Genomic DNA, 27,661 nt, shown 5'->3' on the forward strand with positions numbered 1-27,661 from the left:
TCAGTTATCACGATCGAAGCTTCCCAATTGATTGGTCTTCGTCTTCTCGTTTTCTATTGAATAGCTATTTTGCATAGCATTGGGTAGCTACTTTAGACCCTCACCCCCAATCCTTTGATATTCAGTGATCGAAGCATCCCAATTGATTGGTCTTCCGTCTTTCCCCGCCCCGTTCCTCCTGGAAAGCCGAAGAGCATAAGCGATTTAGCCTCTTGGTCCTATTCTCACGAAATGCCTGTAGGTTATGAACTGAAGGCATGATATTGATGATCGAGGCTTCTCAGCAGATTGTATGAAATTGGTCTTAGTTGCTAAGGTAAATATTTTATTTCACGATTTTTTTTTTAAACGTGGGATGAGAAACAATATACAGTATGAGTCTCATAACGAAACACATACTCATACAAAATCGTATTGCTAAGTGATAGGGCCCATGTGAAGAAATTTTAGCCCTGGAAACGTTCCCTGGATTGCTAAGATGAATATGAATGTTTTAAAACGTATTGGATTCCATTGATTGAACATAATCTAATAACGGAAGCTTTCCATATCATTTGATAATGTTTTCACAACCTAGGATGAAAATCTGTTATAATCTCATAGAGATGCCTGTATAAACAAAATGAAACATGACTTTCACAAGTTTGATGTGAAAGGTATTATCTTATGTGTGTATTGAAACCGTGACGAGATATGTTTTCGATGACTAGTATGCGACCTCGATTATGATAGGCATGATCGAACTTGTTCTGACATGATTCTCGAAGGCAAACACGTATGTGTGTGTGTGTGTATACAGAGAACATTTGTGATTCAGATTTAACAGAGTAAACGTGTATGGATTACATCCTCTTCCGCGTAAAAACATTGGCGTTCAACTAACTGTGAACATAATGTGATTACTGTCTTTTCCACCTAAAAACTGTAGTGTGTTTTGTGATACCGGTCGTTCTTATTAAAATAGGTAAGTAAATATATATATATGTTCTTCCTTCATTTAGTTATAAAGGCAGTTGTGTGTTGATTTAAAAATCTACACATTAATTTTTGCATAATTTACATAAATAATTATAGTATATTGATTTTATTAATTGTCATGGATTTTTAATTTTTTTTTAAAGTTTTTTCACATACAGTATTTTTTATATATATATACAATGTAATATCTTTTATTATACATATATAAACAAAAAAAACTCATTACGTCAATATGAAACAATTACTGAATTACTTGAAACAATATAAAACTAATTGAAACAATGTCAATAGTCAAGGAAATCAACGAAATTTATCCGAGTGGAATGCCTAGTATGTACATAAGTACAATACCGAATGCAATGAAGCATTTAAAGATCATATAATACAGAAGATTACATTCCTTGAACAGTGCACAATTTACATTTTACAGAATATTAAAATACAATTATCCACTAATACACGTTATTGTGATAAGCCTCGCAACAGCATCCTCAAACCTTCGCCGAGATTACAGACAAAAGATCTCCTCCAGTTCCTTACCAGAGGGTAGCGTTCCCAAAACTCATGCAACGTTCCCTCTTTGTACTGCCATACTGATGCGTTGCAGTAGAAAAGAGGTTGCTCTAGCGTCTCCTGACGATAAATAAATGCGCTGACCAACTTCTTTTATAAAGTTAAGGCCTTCAGGACCCCATGAACCACCCGATTCGACAGCTATAGCGACAAAATGATATTTGTCGAGTAAATTGCTATACTTCCTGCGCTTTTCTGTTTCCCGGCGAGCAGCCATGTTGCCAGCTTGTGCTGAGGAAGAATGCAGATTTGAAGGGGCGAAGGTGTCGGAACAAGTAAAATCCCATAGAAGTGCTTTTCCTTTCTTCCACGGTATTAGGGTCATACCATCTGGCCTCTTGCCGTCTGCACGACTGCATCCCAACGGTTCACATATAGAAGGAACGCCTGCTGAAATTAGTGCCCTCATGATTATGTCGTTGATGCTGGAGTGGCGTGAATGTCTGCTCGCACTATTGGCACAGGAGAGTCCATGAAGGCCCTTCTTGTCTACGACACTTCTACAAGCAGGACATCTGTGTTGCTCGCAAACATCTGCTCCCAAACGCAGTGCACTGGCAATTCTAAAACTGTCATTGGGAAGATGTAATCCTAAAGAAGGTGACGGAATAGCATGGAGCCAAGCGCCTGCTTCTGGAGATGATGTAGCTAGGAGTCTAGCCTTATCTTCTGGGTTATCGGATGACTGAAGTAGAGCTGAAAAGTGGTGATTTATAAGAGGATCGTCCCAAGAGGATTGTAGTCCTCTCTTATCAAGGTCAGGGGGATCTGATCTCACTATAGATGACCACTTAGCAATGCTATTGTTGACATCCGAATCCGATACTAGGCTAAGATCTTGTTGGAGAATGGTCTCGATCAATGGCTTAGCGCTATAGAATGAAGACAGAAAGGATGAAATAGCCAGATCCATAGCGCGACGAATGCCGAGACCTCCGTGGTTAACAAGAAGGGACGCCTGCAACCAAGAGTTATTGTTGAGTGAACAATTCAGGATAGATTCTAGACCGGTTTTCAAGGTGTTGTCATAGCATTCCAGTAGATCAGCATCCTGCCAAGAAGGAGCACAGCGAAGAAAGTATAGAACCCTTGGCATGGACAATGAGGCACGTAGTAGGTAAAAGGCAGAGTGAGCTGAAATCAAGGAAAGACGTGTAAAGAAGAATTCTAATTTAGAAATTTTGTCTTTTAATATTGTTCGTCTTGCCTCATTAGATAATGCTGCTCCTAATAAGCTGGCGTCATCTGTCGAAATTCTTTGAATCCCAGGCGCGGCTTCGTCAAACAGCTTGAAGAGGTTATTAGACTGCTTATTGGAAACTCCGAGAAAGCTGACCTCACATTTGGAGAAATTCATTTGCAATCCGATCTCCTTAGCCCGTCTACGGATCATTTCTAATGTCTCTAGTACTGTATCCTTGTCTCCAGCTATAGTTCCGTCATCCAAATACCATATGTTCAGTTCTGTATTTATACTATTAACAATGGATTGTAAAGTTAGTGCGAACAAACCAGGGCCAAGAGGGTCGCCTTGTTGTACGCCACGCTGAGAGAGGATTATTTCATCTCCTAAGTATAAGTTGCTCGGTTGCGAGTAGCACTGATGTACGTATCGATAAATTGATGGAAAACTGTTTTTTTTACCTGTATGAGCATAGAGTCCCGATTCAACTCGTTAAATGCGTTTCTGAAGTCTATTTTCAGAAAAACTTTCTCCTGCTGGTGTGGAAAAGAGTAGTACATACGAGCAGCGTGGACTGCTGCTTCTGCTCCATGTGAGACGCAAACTCCCAGTTAGTGTGGGGATAGAAAATGTGTTAGAGGTTCTCTAATTCTATGGCAAATGATTTTGGCTGATAATCTCCTCCACACATTGCCTATTGCGATAGGACGAATGCCGCCACTTTTCTTCCTCAAAGCTATTAGTGATGCTCCAAAGAAAATAGGTCTAATTTCCGTGGGCCCATCACCGGAAATAATCAGGTGGAGAAAATCGCAGATGGCGTTAATCAGGTGGTCTTTAGTTTTGCAGTCTTGGGAGAGTAGGAGGTCCTTTAATATTGAAGGACGGAGACTGTCCATACCTCCTGATGACCCGGAAGGAAATTATATAAGTGCCTTCGTAAACTCGTCAGCTGATACTCTAGGCACTACAATACTGGGCTCAATGAGATCGGGAGGTTTAAAAGGGTGGCTGTGAGCCGGATATTTCTCTTTTAATGCTTCTAATACAGATCCATTCGGAGAAGCTATAGTATCTTCTGAAATGAGAAGCCGTACTGCGTTGCGGACATCACCATCTACTAATTTGTTCTCGACATTCTTAATGTTAAAAGTGGAATTTACTGGTCGTCGAGCTTTGAAGGACTTTTTACTGTGGTTAGGAAGGGCTTCGCAACGAGAATCAGACCAACATCGCACTCTTTGTTTAACCCATGATGTTAAATTATTCACTTTGTCAGCTTTTGATGGCACGCACAGTGTAACGTAAGGAAAGAAGAAGAGATCCATCCAAGCTTCTGAGTCGTTTGTAGTACAATCTGTTGCAATACCTCGCACAGAGAGTCTGCCACTGTAGCTCTAGCCCCTCGAGGGACCCTGCGCAACATTGGAATAGAAGACTTCAATCTTGCTAGATGCTTATTGCATTTGGAGATCAAATTTTTTCTTGAGTGATCGACATTATCAGTGGATGATTGCGACTTCTGTGAAAGCGAGCACGATTTGGCTTTATTGATATCATAATGGCACCTGCTATTGTGAATTGCTAGGCCTTTTAAACTAACACACAATTTGTTGCAAAGCTTACAGGTAGTCTCGTTAGGCCTGTTTGAAAAATCAATGCTCATATTTAATGCGGAATCATTTTGGGTTTGATTTCTTTGGTTAAATAGTATTAGTATTTTGCGCTATAATCACTGTTCTCCTAAGAAGAAGTACCCGTGGGAAAATATTTTTTTTTTAACATACGGATGCTTGGTGAGTTGAAGGCTGAGCGTATAAATACGGTTCATGTTTGTGGGGGAGGCACTCTCTTCTCGACCACTAACTTCTTCACATCTCCCAGAGATCCTTACCTCTCTCCGCCTCTAATAGTGAAGGGACGCAGGGATGAAGTTTTTTACCACTCAACCGCACTTACAGAATGAGTAGTCGGCTCTGAGACATACCCTATCATTTTTTTTTAAATCTTAGGAAATTAGGATAATTTTAGATAGGATGATATAAGGATTTTTGTTAGATTCCTATTACAGTATAAGGCAGTCTACCTTTTATTTTTGAAGTAGTATTTTTAAAATATTTTGCTGAATTTTATTTGGGCAGCTCTCTTGAATGATAGAGACTGTTTATTTTAAGTTAATAATGATAACTCTTCTTTCGGGATAAGTGAGCCTGGAAGGGGGTTTGATAGAGATAAACTTTAGCTATTTTTTTATATAGGTGATGGCGGTCGTTATAAGGCGAACCAGATATTTTTTTTTTTTCGGAACCGTTTTCAGAATGAGGAGGCGCTGTTCTTTTTTGCCTTTTAGTACCCAGTCGCCTGAATGTCGGCTGCGGAATTTTTTTTAAGAATATTGTGGTTGTCTCTTGAATGAGGGGGCATTCACTGAGTTGTTATTGCCTTTGGAATGAGGAGGCATTTAGAGTTTTAATTTTTAATTGTCTCTTGAATGAGGGGGCATTTAGATCTGCATTTTTTGATTGTCTCTTAAATGAGGGGGCATTCGGATGATTTTTTTTAACCCAGCTATCTGAGTGATGAATAGCTGCGGATTTTTTTCTATTATTTAAGAAATGTTAAGTAGGAACAGCTGAATTAAAGCTGGAAGAGTAATTTCGTTTTTAACCTGTAGAAGATCGAGTGAGTCTTCTTCTAGGTCAAATTTTTAAACAGTCGTCTAGTCGAGTAAGCTGGCGACAAATATAATACTAGGTTTGCTTCGGTCGGGGATCGAATGAGTCCTCTTCCGGAATGGATATTGGCCGCTCGGCTGAATGAACTGACGGTCCAAAAGATAGTAGGTCGAAAAATATAATTTAATATAAACAAGAATATAAATATTGTATACAAATTGTACAAAAATTTGTAAAGTATGTAAGGGAACTCATTAAAGAATTAAAACCAAGATAATTATTTTATTGTTAAAATTTCGCAAATACAAAAATTTTCTTAACAAGTTATAGAATAGTCTCTATATTTTTTCCTGTTACATGTGTAGCTCTATTTAAGGAAACCGTTAGGATTTTTTTTAAATTCTTTTTCCCCGGATGAGACCGGGAAGGAGCGACATTTTCACTTGAAAGTATATATGCAATATATTATCTACTATATATATTATAGAGAACCAATTATATGTGTATTTTATAGTTAAGCGACACATATTATTGGCGCCCGAAACAAGCGACAAAGTGAAAATTATTTTTGTATAGAGACTAAGTGAGAGGAAGTTTCTAATTTTTAAGGGAAGCATCAATTTATGAAATTACGTTCGGGAAAGTTTTTAAACATGGCAACGGGACTAGATAAAAGGACTATTTGCGAAGCTCTTGGGCTAGAATATAGAGAGGGAGTTAGCTCTGAAGAAATAATTTCTAAGATACAGGAATTAAGAAGGGAAGAGAACAGGCGCGAAGAAGGAAGTAATTCTGCTGGAGATAATGAAGAAATGGAGTCAAATATCAGTCAAAGTAAATGGGTGGAGGAAATTAGACTAAACCTACCTGAATTTACAGGAGATATTCCTAGGGAGGATCCATTTGCGTATCTAGACGAATTAGAAGAATTTAAGCAACCTAAGAAGCTAAACGATGAACAGCTATTGGAATTAGTTGTCCCTCGGACATTGAAGAAAAGCGGGAAAGTTTGGTTTGCTTTTAAACAACCCTTTTCTAGTTACAAGGAATTTAAAAATTCTTTCTTGAAAGAATATTTTAGTTTCAATTACGAACAAGAGATTAAACAACAATTGCAAAATAGTTTTCAAAAGGCTGACTAATCTTTAGCTTCATACACGAGACATGTTGCGCTTATGTTCAGCAGATTAGAAGATCCCCGGATGAGAAATCTCAGGTCGATTTCATTATGGAGCGTTCTCACCCAAGAATCAGACAGCTGTTATATAACAAGGAAATTGTAACTCTGAAAAAGCTAGAAAGCGAAAGTTTGAAGATTCAGCATCTTCTTTTGAGTGAATTATTATATCTACCCGAACGAGAGGCACCCAAGGCATGCAATCCTATTGCAGCGCTAGAAAGAGCAGAAATGCGGCGGGGAAGTAATTTATTACCCTCGGCTCTTGATCTTGCTTATTTTAAGCGTGGACAGAATGACCGCAAGGAAACCGTGACGAATTCTCGCTGTGAAAACAAGACTTTTTCTTGTGATTTTTGTCACAAACGGGGGCATGTTACTAAGTTTTGTAGAAAAAAAAAAAAGAAAATAAGAAGGAAACCTCTGTGGTTCATACGAAAACACGTTCTTCTGAAAATAAAGCCCAGAAAGTGAATAATCTAGTAAAAGAACCGCTTATTCTATGTAAGATTTGGGGGGAAAATATTGAATTATATGCTAACAGCGGAAGTGAAATTTCATTAATAAATTTATCCCTAGCGGAGAAACTTATAACGAAAGGTGCAAAGATGAAGAAAGAAAAAATAAAATTACAGTTGGCTCAGGGAGAAACAGAAACTGTAGGTGTCATGTATGTTAACATTTACATGAAAGGAAGGAAAGCACGTGTAAAATTGCATGTTTTAAGAGACCTCGCTCATGACTTGATCGGCGGTAGAGATTTAATAAGTGAAATGAAATTGAATTTATTAATTTCGCAGAATTCGTGGACATTTGAAGACGAAAAGCGAAAATTTCCATTTGAAAAATCAACAAAACCACTAAAGTTCACCGGAATGATACGGCCGGTTGATAGAGAAAGTGTGGGTCGAGTCCAAAGAAAAGAAGACAGAAATAGCGTAGCGGATATTAAAGTGGAAAAAATGACAGAAAATTTGAGAGAGAGAAAACATTTTAGGGGATACAAAGTAAGACACTTATCCCAACATAGAGAAATAGGAAACATTAATTCCGTGATCCCAAAACACGGATTTTCGATGCCGGCGAGGATAGCCGGGGGAAGAAGAAAAAAGTGTCTTTAGAAAGACTACAGCACCTGTTATCAACTGTACTGTCTTTGGCGTGAAGTCAAAAATGTTGCTGGATACTGGGGCTTCAGTTTCCGATTGTTCTAAAGAACTCGCAGATAAATGGGTACAAAATGGGGGGCAAGTAAAAGAAAATTCCATGACCCTAAGAGTAGCCGATGGAAACAGTGTTGCGTGTGGAGAAATTACAGCGACAGTAAAATTTTATGATTTCGCTGTTAAACACAAATTTATCATTCTCGAAAACCTTTTGCGAGGAATTCTGGTAGGAAGAGATTTTATTTGGAAGGTGGGGATTGTAATAAATCTTTCTAGAGGAGGATGGTATTGCGAGGACATAGAACAGCCGATTTGTTTTTTTTGATAGTGATTTCCCAGAGAATTTAATTTTAGATTTTGATAGAAAAATAGAGGGAAATTTACAATCGATAATAGATAAATTAGACATAGGTGGAGAATTGAGACAGCGAGTTATTGAAATGCTCATAGAAAATAGAGAAGTTTTCTCAACCTAAGGTAACTAATGTTATTGAACATCATACAGAGCTAAAGAAAGATAAGCCTATTACAACTAAATTAAGACCCTTGTCGGAAGAAAAAAGAAGAATTATGTGCCAGTTACTAGATGAGATGGAGTCTCAAGGAATCATAGTTAAAAAGCCTACTAAGTATCTCAGTAGCCCCTTATTACACAAAAAGAAATCGGGATCTTTCAAAATTATATTGGATGCGAGAAATATTAATAGGGTTACGAAAACTGAAAAGAATCAATTACCTGACATACAGGAAGCTATAGCTCACCTTGGGGGAAAGAAGATATACTCAATTTTTGACATTTGTAATGCTTATGGACATATACCTATAGCAGAAGATTCTCAAAAATACACAGGCATGCTTACATGTCAAGGCATATATCAATACGCCCGAGGGTGCTATGGGTTATGTACATTACCCTATACGTTGAATAGAATGATGCAAATAGTACTTGCAGAATATTATTTTAAGACCGCAATTGTGTACTATGATGATGTAGTGGTCGCAAGTGAGAGTGAAGAGCAGCACCTAGAAGATTTGCGAATAGTATTTGAGAAATTGAGAAAAGCAAATATTGCGCTCAATTTGAACAAAGTACAGTTATTTGTGAAATCTTTCGATTTTCTTGGTTTTCATATAGAAAACGGGAGTGCATCATGTGATCGAGAAAAGGTTAGGATGGCCAGACAGATAAAGAGACCTAGGGGTATCAAAGATCTACAAAGAGTCCTGGGGTTTTATAATTATTTCAGATCAGCTATACCGAACATGGCGAAAATTACTGCTCCTCTTTCACAACTTTTGCGTAGAAATGAGAAGTTCAAATGGACAATTGAATGTGAAGATGCTATTAAGAAACTGCAACAAATCCTTGAAAGCGATCCGAAGTTGCTTTTGCTAGATTTAAATAAGGAATTTTACCTATTCGTGGATACATCGGATATAGCGACGGGGTTTGTGATTTCTCAGAAGATAGATGGAAAGAAGTTAAGAGTAATCGCGTATGGATCTAAGAAACTGACAGATTCTCAGCGGAAATACAATACTACAATGAAGGAACTTGGAATATTAATCTCTATAGAGAGATTTGAGAAATATTTGCTGAATGCACCCACAGTCTTTGTATATACTGATCACATTTCTTTATTACCTCTTTTGAAAGCTACCAAAGTACCTGCTGTTGTTTGCAGATGGACAAATAGAATTAGTAAATATCCTGTTGTTCTGAGACATTTAAAGGGAAAGGCCCTGTATGTAGACTATTTGAGTCGCATACAGGATGATTACACAATCCCGGAGGAATATGAGGGAAATGATTTAATGAATGAATAGTATCCCTTAGAGGACGTCGGAGACAACGGGTTCTTGAAACTCGAAATGAGTGATGGAAAATTGATTGATTTTCAGGAGTTACCTACAGAAGAAGTTAATATAACTGCTTTTTATAATAGCGGCAGTTTGAAAGAAGAAAGAAAAAAGAAGAAAGGTATTAGTAGTATACCGAGATGTATTTTACATAACTTTGGTTCGGAGGAAATAAAAAGAGGATTTGAAGAATTACCTTTCCTTGAAAAAGATGAAGATTCACACGGAGAAGAAAAAACTGTGGATAAAATTGTTAACGTTGAAGAATTTAAGAAAGCTCAGAGAGATGATGACGAACTGGGAAAAATAATAAAACTTTTTAGTGGGAAAGAAGTAGTTTTAGAGGGAAAGCAGTATAGCCGGATTAAACGATTAGCTGAAATATCAATTATTGATGTCGATGGCCTACTAAAGAGAATAGTTACGGATAAGGTAACCAATGGTGCTAGATTTGTTATATGGGTTCCTAGTAAATTAAGGGATCTTTTATTGAAAGCTTTGCATAGTTCTGTTTATTCCGGACACCCTGGAATAAAAGGAACCATTTTGAAAACTCAGACGAAGTTTAGTTGGATAGGAATGAGTCAAGACATAACACGCTATTGTTTAGCTTGTGAGACATGTGCGAAATTTAAATCGTCTACAAGTAGGAATACGGGGTTTATGAGCAGTACTCTAGTAACTAAACCTGGACATACGCTATATGTAGATATACTGGGTCAAATAGTCAAGGGGACAGGAGGTTTTATGTATGCTTTTATCGCAACGGATGCGTTCTCTAGGTTTACTAGAATATTTCCATTGAGAAAGATTTCCGCCAGAGCTGTGTGCGACTGCATAATGACAGTACTCTGTCTAAGCGAATTTTATGATAATCATTCTATATTTAAAAATAAGCTTTGGTCTGATACCCTGAAGCTATTGAAAGCTAAAGAGGTGCACACTGTTAGATATAGACCCTGTGGTAATAAAAGCGAAGTATATTGCATGAAAGTTAAACGGCTGTTAGCTATGTACTGTAAATCACATCCGCAGTGGCCTAATAATATTAAGGAAATTGAATTCGCTATAAACAATCAGATTTGTTCTAGCACGTCATTCTCGCCGAGTTTTTTGTATTTTGGTAGAGAAATGAGGGATTCTTTTCAATTAGTATCTAATGAGATGCGAGTAAAGGAAAACGAAAATAATGTATTGAATTATGTGAGAGACACGGCTAAACGAATAGCTGAAGCCAGAGAATTAGCATTAAAAGTACAAGAAAGGACTCACAGAGAACAAGAAAGAAAATATAATGTTAAAAGGAAAGAGAATCTGTATAATGTCGGAGATAAAGTTTGGTTAAAAGCTGTAAGAGTGTCGTGCGCCGCAAAGAGGGAGACAGCAGGTTTATTACAAAGTGGACGGGGCCATATGTTATTAAGAACAAGATCGCTCCTAATAGTTATGAAATTGAAGACTTAGTTCGAAATACAGCGTTAAAGGTTAACTGTGATCAGCTTAAAAAGTATTATGACAAACCAGACTTTGTAAATAAGGAAACAGAAAAAGAAATTGCTACTCCTAAACGTTTTCCTAGAATGTGGTACAATTTTCGATACAAGTAAGAGTATAAATGTACAAGTTAGTGTACTTTAAGATAATTTCTTTTGAAACAGACTTTCTTACTTTTTTCTTCCTTTCCTTCCCAAATCCTCTGTGACCCCTATTTTCTGAGTAGAAGAGAGTTAATCATAATTATGGAAACAGAGAAATAGCCGAAGAATTGAGGGAACAAATGTGAGACTTCTGACCAGAGAAAAATAACTTTTAACCCTAATAAATTTTAGAGGGAAACCTTCTCTGAAGACAGAACCAGAGGTCATGGAAATAAGAGACGAAGAGGTGGTTTCTTAGCCTTCGACAAGTGAACTGTGAAAATGAAATTGGAGATTACTCACAGGCTTCTCTCGTATATTTTTAGTGGAAACAGTTCACAAACGTATTAAGATGGATTTTTTGAATATCTTTCTATGGGAACTGGGCAGATCCATGTGGTTATAAGAACGAGAATTCTAAAATTCCTCATTCAGTACTAATTCTGGAGTCGAGAAGACCGCATTTTTTTCTTTTTGTTGTTGGTTCGCTTAGTTTGTCAACATGTCTTTTAAACTACCTGTGAATCACCGAAAAGTATATGTATCGGCCAGACCGAAAGCCTTTCCGAGTCTGGATGTCGAGCTCTTGTTCCAGGTGGACAGAGCAAAGAATAGAAACAAAAGAAGGGGATGGGAAGAAAACCAGCCCAGAGGTGGAGAATCGACGAGTGCAGAAACAAAAGACTGGGACCTTCCCCTTAGTATAGTACAACAAATTGAAAAATTAAGGGGACAAGAAGAAAAGAGAAAAGAGGAAAGGGAACAAGAAAAAAAGGAGGAACCTGAAGGAAAAAGGCAGAACATGGAGCAAGAGCTTCCTATAGAAGAAGAGGATGACTATCAATCTACACGGAGAGCATCGGGACACCCCCAACCCCAAGAAGGGATATTGACTGGGAAGAACTAATAGAATCCAAACTCAGTGGAGAGTGAGTGAACTTTTCAAAGTGAAATGTTTTGTGAGTGACAGAGTGTATATAGTGGTATAAGAATATATATAAACTGTGACTTTTTTAATCGCACAGGACCAAAGGAAAACTTGTGCTTAAAGGACTTTTTTGGAAAATTCAGAGGGTAAAACAGTCTTTCTTTTCTTTTTTTTAAAGTTTTTATCTTTTTTCTTTTAGGAAAGGCTATTATGTGTTGATTTAAAAATCTACACATTAATTTTTGCATAATTTACATAAATAATTATAGTATATTGATTTGTATAATTTACATAAATAATAATAGTATATTGATTTTATTAATTATCATAATTTTTAAATTTGTTTTTTAAGTTTTTTTACATATAGTATTAGTATTAGGCGCTTTAGTCACTGTTCTCTTAAGAAGAAGTAGCCGTGGGAAAAGATTTTTTTTAACATATGGATACTTGGTGAGCTGGGAGGCTGAGCGTATAAATACGGTTCATGTTTGTGGGGGAGGCACTCTCTTCTCGACCACTAACTTCTTCACATCTCCCAGAGATCCTTACCTCTCTGCGCCTCTAATAGTGAAGGGACGCAGGGATAAGTTTTTTACCACTCAACCGCACTTACAAAATGAGTAGTCGGCTCTGAGACATACCCTATCATTTTTTTTAAAATCTTAGGAAATTAGGATAATTTTAGATAGGATGATATAAGGATTTTTGTTAGATTCCTATTACAGTATAAGGCAGTCCTTTTATTTTTGAAGTAGTATTTTTAAAATATTTTGCTGAATTTTATTTGGGCAGCTCTCTTGAATGATAGAGACTGTTTATTTTAAGTTAATAATGATAACTCTTCTTTCGGGATAAGTGAGCCTGGAAGGGGGTTTGATAGAGATAAACTTTAGCTATTTTTTTTATATAGGTGATGGCGGTCGTTATAAGGCGAACCAGATAGTTTTTTTTTTTTGGAACCGTTTTCAGAATGAGGAGGCGCTGTTCTTTTTTGCCTTTTAGTACCCAGTCGCCTGAATGTCGGCTGCGGATTTTTTTTTTAAGAATATTGTGGTTGTCTCTTGAATGAGGGGGCATTCACTGAGTTGTTATTGCCTTTGGAATGAGGAGGCATTTAGAGTTTTAATTTTTAATTGTCTCTTGAATGAGGGGGCATTTAGATCTGCATTTTTTGATTGTCTCTTAAATGAGGGGGCATTCGGATGATTTTTTTTAACCCAGCTATCTGAGTGATGAATAGCTGCGGATTTTTTCTATTATTTAAGAAATGTTAAGTAGGAACAGCTGAATTAAAGCTGGAACAGTAATTTCGTTTTTAACCTGTAGAAGATCGAGTGAGTCTTCTTCTAGGTCCCATTTTTAAACAGTCGTCTAGTCGAGTAAGCTGGCGACAAATATAATACTAGGTTTGCTTCGGTCGGGGATCGAATGAGTCCTCTTCCGGAATGGATATTGGCCGCTCGGCTGAATGAACTGACGGTCTAAAAGATAGTAGGTCGAAAAATATAATTTAATATAAACAAGAATATAAATATTGTATACAAATTGTACAAAAATTTGTAAAGTATGTAAGGGAACTCATTAAAGAATTAAAACCAAGATAATTATTTTATTGTTAAAATTTCGCAAATACAAAAATTTTCTTAACAAGTTATAGAATAGTCTCTATATTTTTTCCTGTTACATGTGTAGGTTACGGTGATGATGAGAAATGAATGAAATGTTGGAATGAAGAAAGTGGGTGAAAACGGGAGAACCCAGAGAAAATCCACGGACACGGTTTGTCCACCACGTACACGGTGTTTGTCCGCCACAAAGTTCACTTGGTGGGGACAGGATTTTGAACCTGTGACACCCATACATCAAAAGTGAACGCTCTACCATTGAGCAATCGAGACCTATGATGAAAAGGTATCGAAAATATGGCCAGAAACGAGGCCCTTGAGCCAAGATCGAATAAAGGGACCCCCACAAGTACTGAGCCACCGTGTCCCCCTAAGTGAATGATGATAGTATAAAAAATGTGGAACGAGAGAAACAATGAAATGAAATCTTTTAGTTTTACGTCCAACGCTTATGACGATTATATTAATGTGAAATCTTTAAGTTTTATGTTCCACAGTTATGTCGGCTATGCTAATGGAGACAGTGATAAGAAGTAAATGAAATTGAAACAGAGAAAGTGGGAGGAAATTCACGAACACGGTGTTTGTCCACCACAAAGTTCACTTGGTTGGAACAGGATTTTGAACTTGGGACCTTCCACGTACACGGTGTTTGTCCACCACAATTTTCACTTGGTGGGAACAGGATTTTGAGCCTGTGACCCCCCATACATCAGAGGTGAACGCTCTATCACCGAGCAACCGAGACCCATAAAACGAGAAAGAAAGGTCAAACCGCAACCCTCATGCAGGGCCGCTGTGTTCAATGATGATACTCTGAACTCGTTAGTATACCATCTACGGGGTCGAAGTTGAGGTCTCCAGGGTTGGTATCGAGACACGTAAAAATAATTTAAAATGAACGATATTAATGTCAAATTCACAGTTTTCGGGTGTTCAATGATGATACTCTGAACTCAATAACACATCATCTAAACAGGGTTGGACATCCCTTTAAATTGAGTTTCCGCATTTGCTACGGGATAAAAATATCATAGTGAGTTAAATGATAGCTTTCGTAATCATTCAGACATCATGCCCTTGTAAGAGAGAGAGAGAGAAATATTTCGGTTTAACGTCCCACAAATATGCTCCTTACGTTGTAAAACGGACGATATTAGCGTCAGATACATATTTTTCGTGATCGTTGAAACTCTGAAACAATAAGTATAAAATTCACATACAGAACGTTTATATATTAGACAATACACTTGAAGTAAACTGTGAACATACATTTGTTTCACTCCCATGGTATACGAAAAAAAGTTACAAATCATTTTAACTACTTAAAAGGTATGCTATTTTATCCCTTAAAACTTCTGCTTTTTTTCGTATAACAAATTGAAATCTATGGATATATATATATATATATATATATATATATATATATGTATTGTTTATATTTATTTGAAATATGAATATAAGTAACCAGATTGATTTCTTTTTTATTTTAGGCTGAATACAAATAAAGATACGTGTATATTACTTTCCTTACCCTACTCATATTATTATTCCTTTGTTAATTACTTATATAGAGCCCTTTTTATTTATTTGTATATTCTTTTAAAACACTTTTATTTATATTCCATTTTAAATAATACTTATATATTCTCTACTTACTAGTTACATATACATATTGGAATATATATATATATATATATATATATATATATATATATATATATATATATATATATATATATATATATATATTTGATGCATTACGTATATACATCTGGGGTGAAAATGGAAAACAAGTGTACACAAGATTTATTAAAAGAGATTACCGCATTTATTAATGACATAGAAAAAGAAGAGGAGATCGTAATAAATAAAGAGACGCAAGTTCTTCTAAGAGAAATAGTTGCCGTAATCGGAATAGATCATCATGAAAGGAAGGAAGAAGATGAAAGGAAGAAAGGAACACAAAAGGAGAAAGAAGACGTAGACGAAATGGAAATAGAAGAAGAGGAAATGATCATCAATACCGAAGAAGAAAGAGATGCAGCTAATGAAATTCAAATTGCAGAAGAGAAAGAAGAATATGAAGAACTATTAGAAATATTGGAAAGTGCAGGTAATAAAATGATAACGGAAAAAGAACAGGAAACATTCGACCGTATTAAACAAATTAAAAAATGGTTACAAGGAGAAAAAGAAGTCGAAGAAAGAAAATGAAGAAAAAGAATAATTGCTAAATCTAACGTTCTCCCAAATAATAGGAGAGACTTAACAATGAGGAAGAGAAGAAGACAGAAGAAGATGAGTTCTACGAAACTGAACTAGAAAAATGGATTAACAATTTATTTCCTAATCCTGAAAAGAAACAAGAAGTAATATATCCATCAATTATGGAAATATTAGCAGAGGCTAATACAGAACATACAGAAATAGAAATAGATGAAATAGAAAAAAGAATGGACGAATTGCTATCCGTATTTGAAGCAGAACGAAACACAAATGTACAAGTAGGATTTAGAAATAACAGGCGTAATGACGGAAACAATAGGTTTCATATAATAGAAGAACGTAGAAGACAATACAGAAGATACAATATGGTGGGTACAATGTTAAGAATCCGTCTAGCCCCCGTGCGTGCAGATGAAAATCCTTTTACTGCAATTGAAACAAGTCTACGGGCTTTAATAGATTATTTGCTGAGTAATATGGACCAGCATGATTACGTAGGAATAACAATCACAAATGAAAGAGAAGGACATCGCTCTTTTTGGTTATCGTTCAGAGAAGCAAGAAATCTCTCAGCAAAAGTTCTATGGACAAGTTATGAGAAAGTAATGCAAAGTAATACGGCTTTTTTTATAAACGAAGATTGTATCGTGAATTTTCATCATGTACGCATACCGCGAGATCAAGGTGGTTTGAAGCAACACATTATATATACTGAGGAATACGTAAAGGCAAAACGTGGTATTATCACAATTAAGAATAAAGGTACAATATGTTTAGCGCATGCAATCGTCGTTGCCATAGGACTGAAAAAACACAAGGGAAGAAATCAAACCGAATACAGAAGATATAAAAATCAATATAAATATATAATAGAAGAAGAAGCAGAAGACCTGTGTGAAGCAACTGATGTGGATCTCAGTCATGGTGGTGGAATTCCTGAAATTCGTAAATTTCAGGAATATTTAAAGGATTATAAAATCACAGTGTATAGGGGATTTTCAGGAAGTGATGTCATGTTTGAAGCACCACCAAGTGATAACGAGAGAACATCTTTAAATTTACTTTACATAGATAATCACTACAACGTCACAGAAAGCTTAACAGCTTGTTTTAGCTGTGTATATTATTGCGTAAGTTGTCATAAGAAACATACAACAAAGCATGAACATTTGAAACATTGTACAGCTGTATGTTATCATCATCAGAAGCCACCATGTGACTTTAAAGAAGCCTATATTACATGCAATGATTGTAATCGAGAATTTTATGGCCAGTCATGCTATGATTATCACAAGTCAGCTCCTTATCAAAATGAAAAGCCTTTATATTCCATTGTGAAATGTTGTGCCCAGCGTTTGAAAATTTATGTAGTGTAAGAAAAACGATCTCACGTATGTGGAGAAACATATTGCAATATTTGCTATACTACAGTACCACCTAATCATGAATGTTACATGAATGAAAGAAGAAAATAAAAAAGCCAATGGAAAAATTATCATGGAGAAAAAAGCTATGATAGTATTTTATGATATTAAATATACACAAGATACGAAAATAGAAGTCGAGGATGCAAACATATATGAGCATATACCTAATGTCTTGGTTAGTCACCATGTATGTTACCTATGTTATGAAGACAACATCAAAATTACTGTATCGTTTGTGGAAAACGAGAAAATATATTTCACGAAGAAAATGTAATAGAACACTTTCTAAAACATCTTCAACAACGTCGTCCAAACATTAAATCAGTAACATGCGTGGCCCATAATTCTAAGGGCTATGATGCACATTTCATCATTAAGACCATGGTTGAGAAGATGAATTGGACTCCAGAAGTAATCATGAATGAAGCGAAAATTCTCTCTCTTAAAGTAGAGAACGTAACCTTTATTGATTCACTAAGTTTTCTTCCTATGCCCTTAAGTAAATTAAGTGGTGCATTTGGTCTTGAATCGTGCAAAGGATATTTCCCACACTTTTTCAATCGACGTGAGAACCAAAGATATGAAGGTACACTTCCAGACATAAGATATTATGGAGCAGATACCATGAAAGTAGACGAAAGTCACAAGTATCTCCATTGGTATACTGAACATCGAAACGATACCTTTAAAATTAAAGAACTCATCAACTAATGTGTACAGGATGTTGAAGTATTACGCCAAGCATGTATTTCCTTTATGAATACATTTGAATCTGAAACAAATGTAAATCCCTTACTTGAATGCATTACAATCGCCAATGCATGTAATTTGGTGTATCGAAGAAATTTCTTAAAGGAAAATACGATTGGTATTATACCAAAGAACGGGTATCGATGGAGAGATATCCAATCAGTTGAAGCAGTACAATGGATAGCTTGGGAAGAAAAAACAAGAAATATACAAATTACCAATGCTGCACGTAGTAAGGAAAAACGAATTGCATCAATGAAAGTAGATGGTGTATGGAGAGATCCCAACACAGGAAGAATACACGTGTGGGAATATGAGGGCGATTGAACCCATGGCTGTATTTTCCGTTACCCTAACGACAGAGATAAACCCATCTATAACAATGCTACAGATACCATGGAATTTCGATATGAAGCAACAAAGAAAATTCAAAAATTAAAAGATTTTGGCTGTGAAGTGCACGAAATATGGGGCTGTTAATTTAAAAAGCAATTGGCAGGAAATGAAGAGATGAAGAAGTATGTTAGTAATCATCCATATACAAAGAAAACACCATTAAATTCTCGCGACGCTTTTTATAGAGGACGTGTGAATGCCATACGTTTGTATCATAAAGCACATGAATATGAAGAAACAATTGAATACAAGGATGTTATTTCGTTGTACCCATATATTTGTAAGACTAAGAAATTTCCAGTTCGTCATCCTATTATCTATCTGCCTGGAGATTCAAATATTCCCAGCACTGAAGTAGAAGGATTAGTTAAACTAAGTATTCTACCTCAAAAAAAAAACTCTTACACGCAGTACTCCCTTACAAATCAAATGACAGATTGATGTTTCCACTTTGTCGTACATGTTGTAATGCATTAAACCAGTCATCTTTTAATCACAGCGATGAAGACCGAGTTCTACATAGTATACGGGTAGCAGATGAAGTAAGAAAAGCATTAGAAAAAGGATACAAAATAATAGATATTCATGAAATCTGAGCATATGATGTTGATCAATATGATGAAGAAACAAAAAGTGGCGGCTTATTTGCAGAGTACATAAACACCTTCCTGAAAGCAAAAACGGAAGCTAGTGGATGGCCTTGATGGTGTGAAACAGATGAGGTAAAGCAGAAGTACATTCAGCAATTTTATGAAAAGGAAGGAAAACGTCTAGATGAAAATAAAATTCAACATAATCCAGCACTTAGGAGTTTAGCTAAATTAATGCTAAATTCATTTTGGGGAAAATCTGGACAACGTGAGAACATGGGTCATGTAAGCATTATTAATGACCCCAACGAATTATATGAGAAATTAACATCTCATGATATAGACGTTCATCAAATATTTCCAGTAAATGATGATATGATATATGTATATTGGCAATACACAGATGAAGCTCCTGTTTCACTACCAACAGTAAACGTTGTCAATCGCATACACAACAGCACAAGCAAGATTAGAATTGTACAAGTATTTAGATCAACTACAAGAAAGAGTATTGCATTTTGATACTGATTCATTCATTTATACGCAAAAACCTGGTCAAAGTACATTTCCAACTGGTGACTTTAGGCGATTTAACAAACGAAGTACTCGAGTATGGTAAAGAGGCCTATATTTCAGAATACGTCTCGGTTGGACCCAAGAACTATGGTTTACGTATTTTTGATCCCAGTACGAAGAAGGAATTTCAAGTATGCAAGATACGGAGCGTTTCATTAAACTATGAATCTTCAAAACACAAATTTTGATGTAATGAAGAAAATGATAGTAGATAATGAAAAGGAGGCAGAAGAATAATCTCGTCCCACTAAAGTCAAAATTACTAATGAGAAAAAAATTTCCGTCAAGACCATACTATCGTCAGCATGCCCGAAACAAAAGTTTATAAAATAAATTATATAAAACGACGTAGAATAGCAAATTCATATGATACTCTTCCATATGGCTACACTACTTCCAACAAAACAAGAGAAATGTAATAAGGCCCTTTATAAATATACGAATGAAGAAAGAAAGATCCTACTCTTTAACATGGATACGACATGGAAACATCCCCTTTCGTTTATTGTTGCCGGACCAAGTGGATGTGGAAAAACTTCCTTTTAATACGATTCCTGTCCAATTTATAACGTATGGTTAATACATCGTTTCGTCATATTTATTGGTATTATGCAGAATGGCAAAATGCATACAGAGAAATCTCGACAAAAGTACAATTTATTGAAGGATTACAACGAACAGAAGACCTTTTACCTGAAACTGGACCACATCTTATTATTATTGATGATCAAATGTGTGAAATGAACCGCAATATAGTTTATTTCTTTACAAAGGATTCTCTCATAGAAATCTTAGTGTACTATTTATTACACAAAACACATTTCATCAGGGAAAAGGAAGCAGAGATATGAGCTTGAATTGTTCTTATCTCGTATTATTTAAAAATCCAAGAGATAAATCACAAATTAAACATTTGAGTTACAAACTAACACCTGAGAATCCAAAATTTCTTCGAGAAAGTTTCAACGACGCAAGAAAGTTACCATATGGATATTTATTTATTGATTTAAAACAGGATACGCTAGATGAACTTCGTTTTCAAACAAATATATTTCCTGATTATATTTATCATTACCTTTATGTTCCAACGAAATAGAAGATGTGTTTATAATGAGTTTTAAACTGTTTCTTCATTCTGGCAATATGTCTCCAAGAGTAAAACACGGAGATCTTCGTACGCTGAGCAAAGCAAATCCTAAATTACGTAAAGCTATAGTGGCTAATGCAGACTCTTCAGTGATTCGTAGTATTTGCGAATGTTATAATGCATTAAAAGGGAATGTACGTCTTACAAAGACACAGAAAGCACGATTAAAGCGATACAAGAGGACGCTTCGATATCTTGTGAAGAAAGGATCTCCAAAAGAAGGAGCATTTACTAGTGCAGCAGCAGGGTGGATTCTACCGGCATTATTAGTTCCTATTTTAACTGGTGCATATCAAGTTTACTATTCCGTTAGTGCAATGGAACACGCAAAGATGATTTTAGTTCCAAGTTCTTAATCGTATACAAACACCAGCATCATCATCAGGCCTGGAGAAACGTGAATCTAATTTGGATCAAGAAATGCGAGAGATTTTATAGTTATCATCGCTTACTGATGAAGAAAAGTGGAATCAATATAATAATATTTTTCAAAAATATTTACATTTAATACTAAAACAAGAAGAACCTCTGACACTTTCGATTACGTCGACTAAATCAGAGAAGCCTGAAGTAGAAGAAGAAATATTGTTATCTATACCCAAAATGTTTCGTAAAAGACCTGAATTACTACTACATAGAATGAAGGCATAATAAAGGAACTTTCTACATCAGAGGTAATAAACTAGAAGGATCTCACATTGTAGATTTAATTTCTGATGTGTCGCGACCCCGGAGACACAAATCCACCGGGATGGGAGAAATTTTGTAATCATTTATCTTGTAATAACACACCTCAAGAACTTATTGGAAATCCAAAACCTTTGTCATATATTTTACGACGAACTACAGCATCACCGGCAGCATCATCGTCAAGGGAAGAAATACCTCTGAAATCGTTTCCAGAAGACGACGAAGAAGAAAAGGAAAAAGTAGTATCTCCTATAAGGAAAAGGAAACGTGCCTGTGAAGTCCAGTATTGTCAAGATGGAAACCATAAACAAACAGTTAAGCAAAATTTACTACAACCCTTCACATCCTGCATCGTTTTCAACTGTTAAAAAATTGTGGATAGCTACAAAGAAGAAAATTCCTATACATTGTATAAGAAAATGGTTAAGCGAAAAAAACTTATACGTTACACAAACCTGTACTCGTCGTTTTAAAAAAGATTTCTACGTAGTGAATAACATTGATGATGAGCGGGGAAATGATATTAATGATCTTCAAAATCTCCATAAATTTAATGATGGATATCGTTATATTCTTACCGTAATAGATGTGTTCAGTCGATATGCCTGGGCTGTGCCATTAAAATTTGAAAGTACAAATGATGTCTTGAAAGCATTGAAAATTGTGTTCAAAGACAGAAAACCAATTACATTCCGAACAAATAAAGGAAGTGAGTTTTCTAATAAAACAATACAGAAGTACTTAGAAGACAACAAAATAAAACATATCACAACTAAAAATCTTGATATAAAAGCTAGTATTGTAGAACGTTTTAACAGAACTCTAAAAGAAAAATGTGGAAGTATTTTACAAAGTATCAAACGTATAATTATTTAAATGTATTACCTCTTCATGTGAAATCATACAACGAAGGATATCACTCAAGGGCTAGAAAGGGCTGGAAGGGCTAGAAAATATAGACTTAAACATAGCAACAAGATGAGACTGAAAAATGAAGTGAGGATGCAACGTTATAGTTAAGTTAAAAGATTAAGTCTTTTCCTCTCACGTCCCTTTTGCGAAACTCATTCCCCATTGTTTCGTTGTTGGCCATTTAGAAGAGGAAAACACTCTAAAATGTGAAGAACAAGGTAATTCAAGTTAGATTGGTTCAAGGAAAACGAAGAGTGCCAGTGTACAGAATGATATACTCACCAAATGATGAGAGCGACATTAATTCAGAATACAACTTTAAAGACGATGTTCATAATGATATTCCAATCCTTCGATTCTCGGACTCAGACTGGACAATATTAGAGCACGTTTATTTCTCCTAGTGAAATTTTATTGTGGTTCTTTCAGAAATAGGATTAAATATCAGTATGTATGTGTGTCTGAAAGTGATGTAGAAAAAGATGGGGATATTAGAGTAACAAATCTGAAATGCATGGACAACAGTTGTACAAAGTTTTGTTGTGATGAAAAGATCAGATCTTATGTCTCTTTTGATCAAGTTGTAAATATACTTCAAGCACCTAATTTTCTGATAAAAGATGAAAGGATATAGTAAAATGTTGCGAATCCATTTGCCCCCTACAAGACTATCAAACCAACTTAAATACCTACCTTTCTAATGAAAAGAAAAATGTGCGATTTATCATGATAATTTGTTTTTAAGCCAAGTGGTAAATGTTTTTATGTAACTTAACGTAAATATTTTTGGTAGTTATGTTTAGTTATATTTGATTTAGTTTCTCTCAGCAAATTCATGTTTCTTTGAGTTGAAATAAAACTTTATTCTTCATTGTTTAATTTCAATAACAATAAACACGTATTGAAATCTTAGTAACTTAATTTTATTCACTTCCTTGGATAAATCTGTAAATGTCCCGTGCGTAAAGTTACGCACGGGACATTTCTATACCTCATGAAATACATAAGGAGAATAATAAATAAATTTAATAAGTACCACTAACAGGCTAATAATAATTCAACTTTGGAGCAAAATTTTCAATACTTTATCCTCTGCAATTACAAAGGAAGACAAAAAATACATGTTTTCCGTTACGCACGGGACAGCGAAACATGACATGAGAAAACTACGATTTTTGCCTACCAGAATAAAACATTTATTAAAACAAAATTGTCAAATATTTGCCAAAGGTCCACTTCATATTTTTTGCTATTGTTCATATAATTACAGATTTAAAATTTAGTTTGAAAATTATTTGAAAATTGGGATATGTGAACAGTATTGAGCATGGTGTAGAACAGATATAGTTTATGTTGTCAAAACCTAGTAAATATATTTTACAAAAAGATTTTAAATGTCTCAGTACATGGCTACACTATTTCTTAATAGAAAAACATAAACATCATAGTTTCAGATTAATTTTAAAATTTACTGACAAAGGACCACTTGCCAGAGAATTGCCCAGTTATTACTTAGAAGACAGTCGTCACGTTCAATTGACTTTCTTGATTTAGCATTTTGTTAGTTACCCAGTTGCTGTGAACTAACAACTCTTTTACGGACTTAGCAGTTGGCACAGTTAAAGGTTTATGTAATTAGACTAGTTTTGGCTAGGTGGGACTACGTCGCCAAATCCAAAATTAGCTCAGCCTACGGTCTTGCACCTCATGAGCCTACAACCATACCGAATTTTAAATTCCTATTCCCATTTCAATCATGATATTTTGTCTCAAGGAAACGTCCATTTAAATAACATGGAGTTTTTTTTTGTCTTCCCCATTAGACTCCCTAAAAACTGAAAATATTCACTTTTCGGAATTTTTCTGTGGGTTAGTCCCAGACTGTTACAATCATGCCAAAGCTGACCATTGGGTCCCTACCCGAAGTGCCCAATAATTTTGGGGGCTAAATCATGTCCCATTTAAATAACATGTTAACGACTTTTCAGTTGCCCATAAAACCTCAATATAGTTTTTTTTTTTTTAATTTATTTTTGGTGATTTACCTGGATGATGCTAACGGAAACGTACAAGGATACCAACTTTTAAGTTTTAATTCCAATTCTAAGTACCTAAAACATAAGATTTTAGGCTGAGAAAATTCCCATAAAAATAACATGGGAAAAATTTTCTCCTGATTAGACCCCCTAAAAACTGGAAATATTCACTTTTCGGAATTTTCCTTTGGCTTAGACGCGGAATGCTACAGTCATGCGAAAGCTGACCATTGGGACTCTACTTGAAGTGTCCAATAATGTGGTGGCCAAAACATCTCCCTTAAGAATAACATGGGGAACATTTTCTCCTTTCCATTACATCCCTAAAAAAAAAAAAAAAAAAAACTTTCGGAATTTTCCTGTGGGTTACTCCCGGAATGCTACAATTCTTAAGTTGCCCATAAAACCTGAATAAATTTGGATTTTTAATTTTTGATAATTTATACCTATGATGCTATCGGAAACGTACAAGGATTTGAACTTTTAATTCCAATTCTAGGTGTCTAAAACATAAGATTTTATGTCCAAAAAACATCCATAAGAATAACATGGAGAAAATTTTCTCCTTCCCATTAGACCTCCTAAAAACTAAAAATGTTCACTTTCGGCAGTGTTTTTTTTTTTTTTTTTTCGGTCGGTCATTTCTGGAAATGAACAAACATGCCAAATTTGAAGTTTTCTCGTTAACCAGAAGTATGCGTTATTTTCTGTCAGTTCATATAGTTTTATATATTATATATTTATAGAATTTTATGGCGTTAGAGGCATCAACAACCTTAAGCCCGTCACGTTTGAGGAATGACGTCTCTCGGTGAGCACAGGATCCGGGGAGAGAAATGGAAGAAAGAAATGAGGGGGGAGGAAGCGACGTGGGGCCTATATGTGAGGTACCATCCCAGCATTTTCCTGTTGTGAGTGAGGAAAATCCAGGAAAAATCTTACTCGGGATAGATGGCCTGAAAAAGCGTCCACCTTTTCGACCTAGTGGCCCTACTGGAAATCGAACCTGGCACCGCTCTTGCCTTCGGCGCGAGCGTTAGCCACTACGCCACAGGGTCCACAAATTGGAAATTAAAAAACAATTTAAATTTGGTATTGTAGAATCTGGATAAGGTTGTTTATGAAAATTACAACAAATAAATAAATAAAATAACAGTTTAAAACTTTAGTTGTGTTTTATGGGGAACTGAAAATCATTCCATGTTATTTCAATTTAAAGCATCCCAAGGTATTTATGGAACATTTTCTACACCCAAAAATGATTAGGCACTTCCAGTAGAACTACAACAATTAAATTTGGCGAAGTTTGTAGCCTCCTGGAACTATATAGAAAATTCCCAAAATATATTCAATTTTTAGCAGCTTTAAAGAGACCCCCCCCCAAAAAAAAAACAAACTAGTTTAAATAGACTTCTTGGATGTATAAAATCTCATATTTTAGATACCGTAATTGAAATCAGAATAAAAACTAGGAAGTTTGGTATGTTTGTAGGTTTATGAGGTGCGAGGCCGTACGATGAGGAAATTTTGTATCTGGCGACAAATTTCCACCTACTCAAAATTAGAATAATTACATAAACATTCAACTGTGCCAACTGCCAAATTCTCAAAAGAAGTGATAATTCACAGCAACTACGGTAACTAAGAAAATATTAAGTCAGTTGAACGTAGCGGTATTCTTCTAAATAAATATTGCCAATAAGGCGTTTTAATTTGCCAGCTTTCAAAAGTTGGTAAATTTGGGACGAAGTCACACCTAGCAAAAGCCTAGATTAGTTACATAAACTTTCAATTGTGCCACCTGCAAAGTCTATAAAAGAAGTGACAGTTCACAGCAATTAGGTAACTAAGAAAGTGTTAAGCTAAGTAAGTCATTTGAACATAACGACAATCTTCTGAACAAGGCATTTGCCAACTTGATCAGAAGTTGGTGACTTTGGGGGGAGGCTACCCCTTTCTCCCCCTTAACGACGCTCCTGCTAAGAAGACTTTCGGTTATTTTTTCCGGGTCTTCTAAATAAGTCATAGTTCCCCAAGGAAAACTTCCTGGGTACAGCCCTGTATGATTATTTAATTATATTAATCAATATTTTATTTGTCAGTTTCGTTTCTATGCAGTTTGGATCCTACGCAATTTGGATCCTTCGCAGTTTGGATTCTACGCAGTTTTGTTTCTACGCAGTTTTGACACTATACAGTTTTGGTCCTATATAATTATATAGGGTTTTTCTTTATATAACTTCAAAAAAATATTATTACTTATTATTCTGTGATTATAAAATAATAGTTTTTTTTATTGTTCAACATTTTCAACGATGAGAATACGATTCCTGAATCCGTCACTACTCCTGGTGAATTGTTTCTTCTAGTTTGTACGATGCTGAAAGGTCAGTGCTTATCTTAGATCAGTTGCATTATCAAGCATTCTTGAAAGCAATTGTGAAATATCTCGTCACAAGTGAAATTCAGTTGGAAGCTTTGCAATCTACCAGTGCAGCAGCTCACCAACACTTATTTCGGGTCTATCACCAGGTACAAGTCTGGGAGGGTAACAAGCTACCCCCTACTTCCTAAGGATCGCAGAGAATTGAAACGTGTTTGGAACCAATCTTGACAGTGAAAGCTCCAGCTCTGGACTCTGTATTTTAACTTGTATATTGTAGCTGCAAGATGGGATGTGAACCCGTATTTCAATGCAGAAAAATAGGACTAATATGTACCTCGTTGTGTGTACATTGTAATGGCAGTAGTTGTACCAAATCCTATTATGAAGAAATCAATCCCGATGAAAATACGAACGTGGACACTATTGAAACGTAATAATCGTTATTGAAATCCAGACTGCATTTAGAAACACTTTATAATGAAAAAGGCACTCTGTTGTTAACGAATTCTACAATTATGATTGCCTTTCATTTCGGATACATGAAAACATTGTAAGACCCTCTTTAATTGGAACTATTGTAGACTGTGCACGTTATCAGATATTTTTACATCTTATTTGTGTTACTATTGATAAATTAGAGAGAATTTGGTGACTCGTAGATGATTTGTCTAAGGTTAGGGGTAAACTGGCCTCCGATAGAAGCCTGCTACACCAGTTGTA

The 27,661-nt window shown here is 35.6% G+C and overlaps 1 protein-coding gene across 6 annotated transcripts in view; it reads right to left on the reverse strand.

Annotated features, from left to right (window-relative positions):
* The window catches only part of Coq2 (ubiquinone biosynthesis protein COQ2, mitochondrial), a 345,825-nt gene that overhangs the window by 280,271 nt on the left and 37,893 nt on the right, over positions 1–27,661 (reverse strand). Inside the window, exon 1 of one of the 6 annotated variants that reach the window (XM_081738707.1) lies at positions 22,063–22,211. The exons of 4 other annotated variants lie outside the window; for them this stretch is intronic. The gene's annotated coding sequence lies outside the window, so the exon portion shown is untranslated. Of the gene's footprint in view, positions 1–5,402; positions 5,427–22,062; positions 22,212–27,661 lie in introns of those variants that run through there. One more of the 6 variants, XM_081738709.1, reaches the window with a different exon arrangement.

This window comes from Thermobia domestica, chromosome 14 (genome assembly GCF_964235325.1).
Source record: "Thermobia domestica chromosome 14, izTheDome1.hap1.1, whole genome shotgun sequence".
Taxonomy (NCBI): Eukaryota; Metazoa; Arthropoda; class Insecta; order Zygentoma; family Lepismatidae; genus Thermobia; species Thermobia domestica.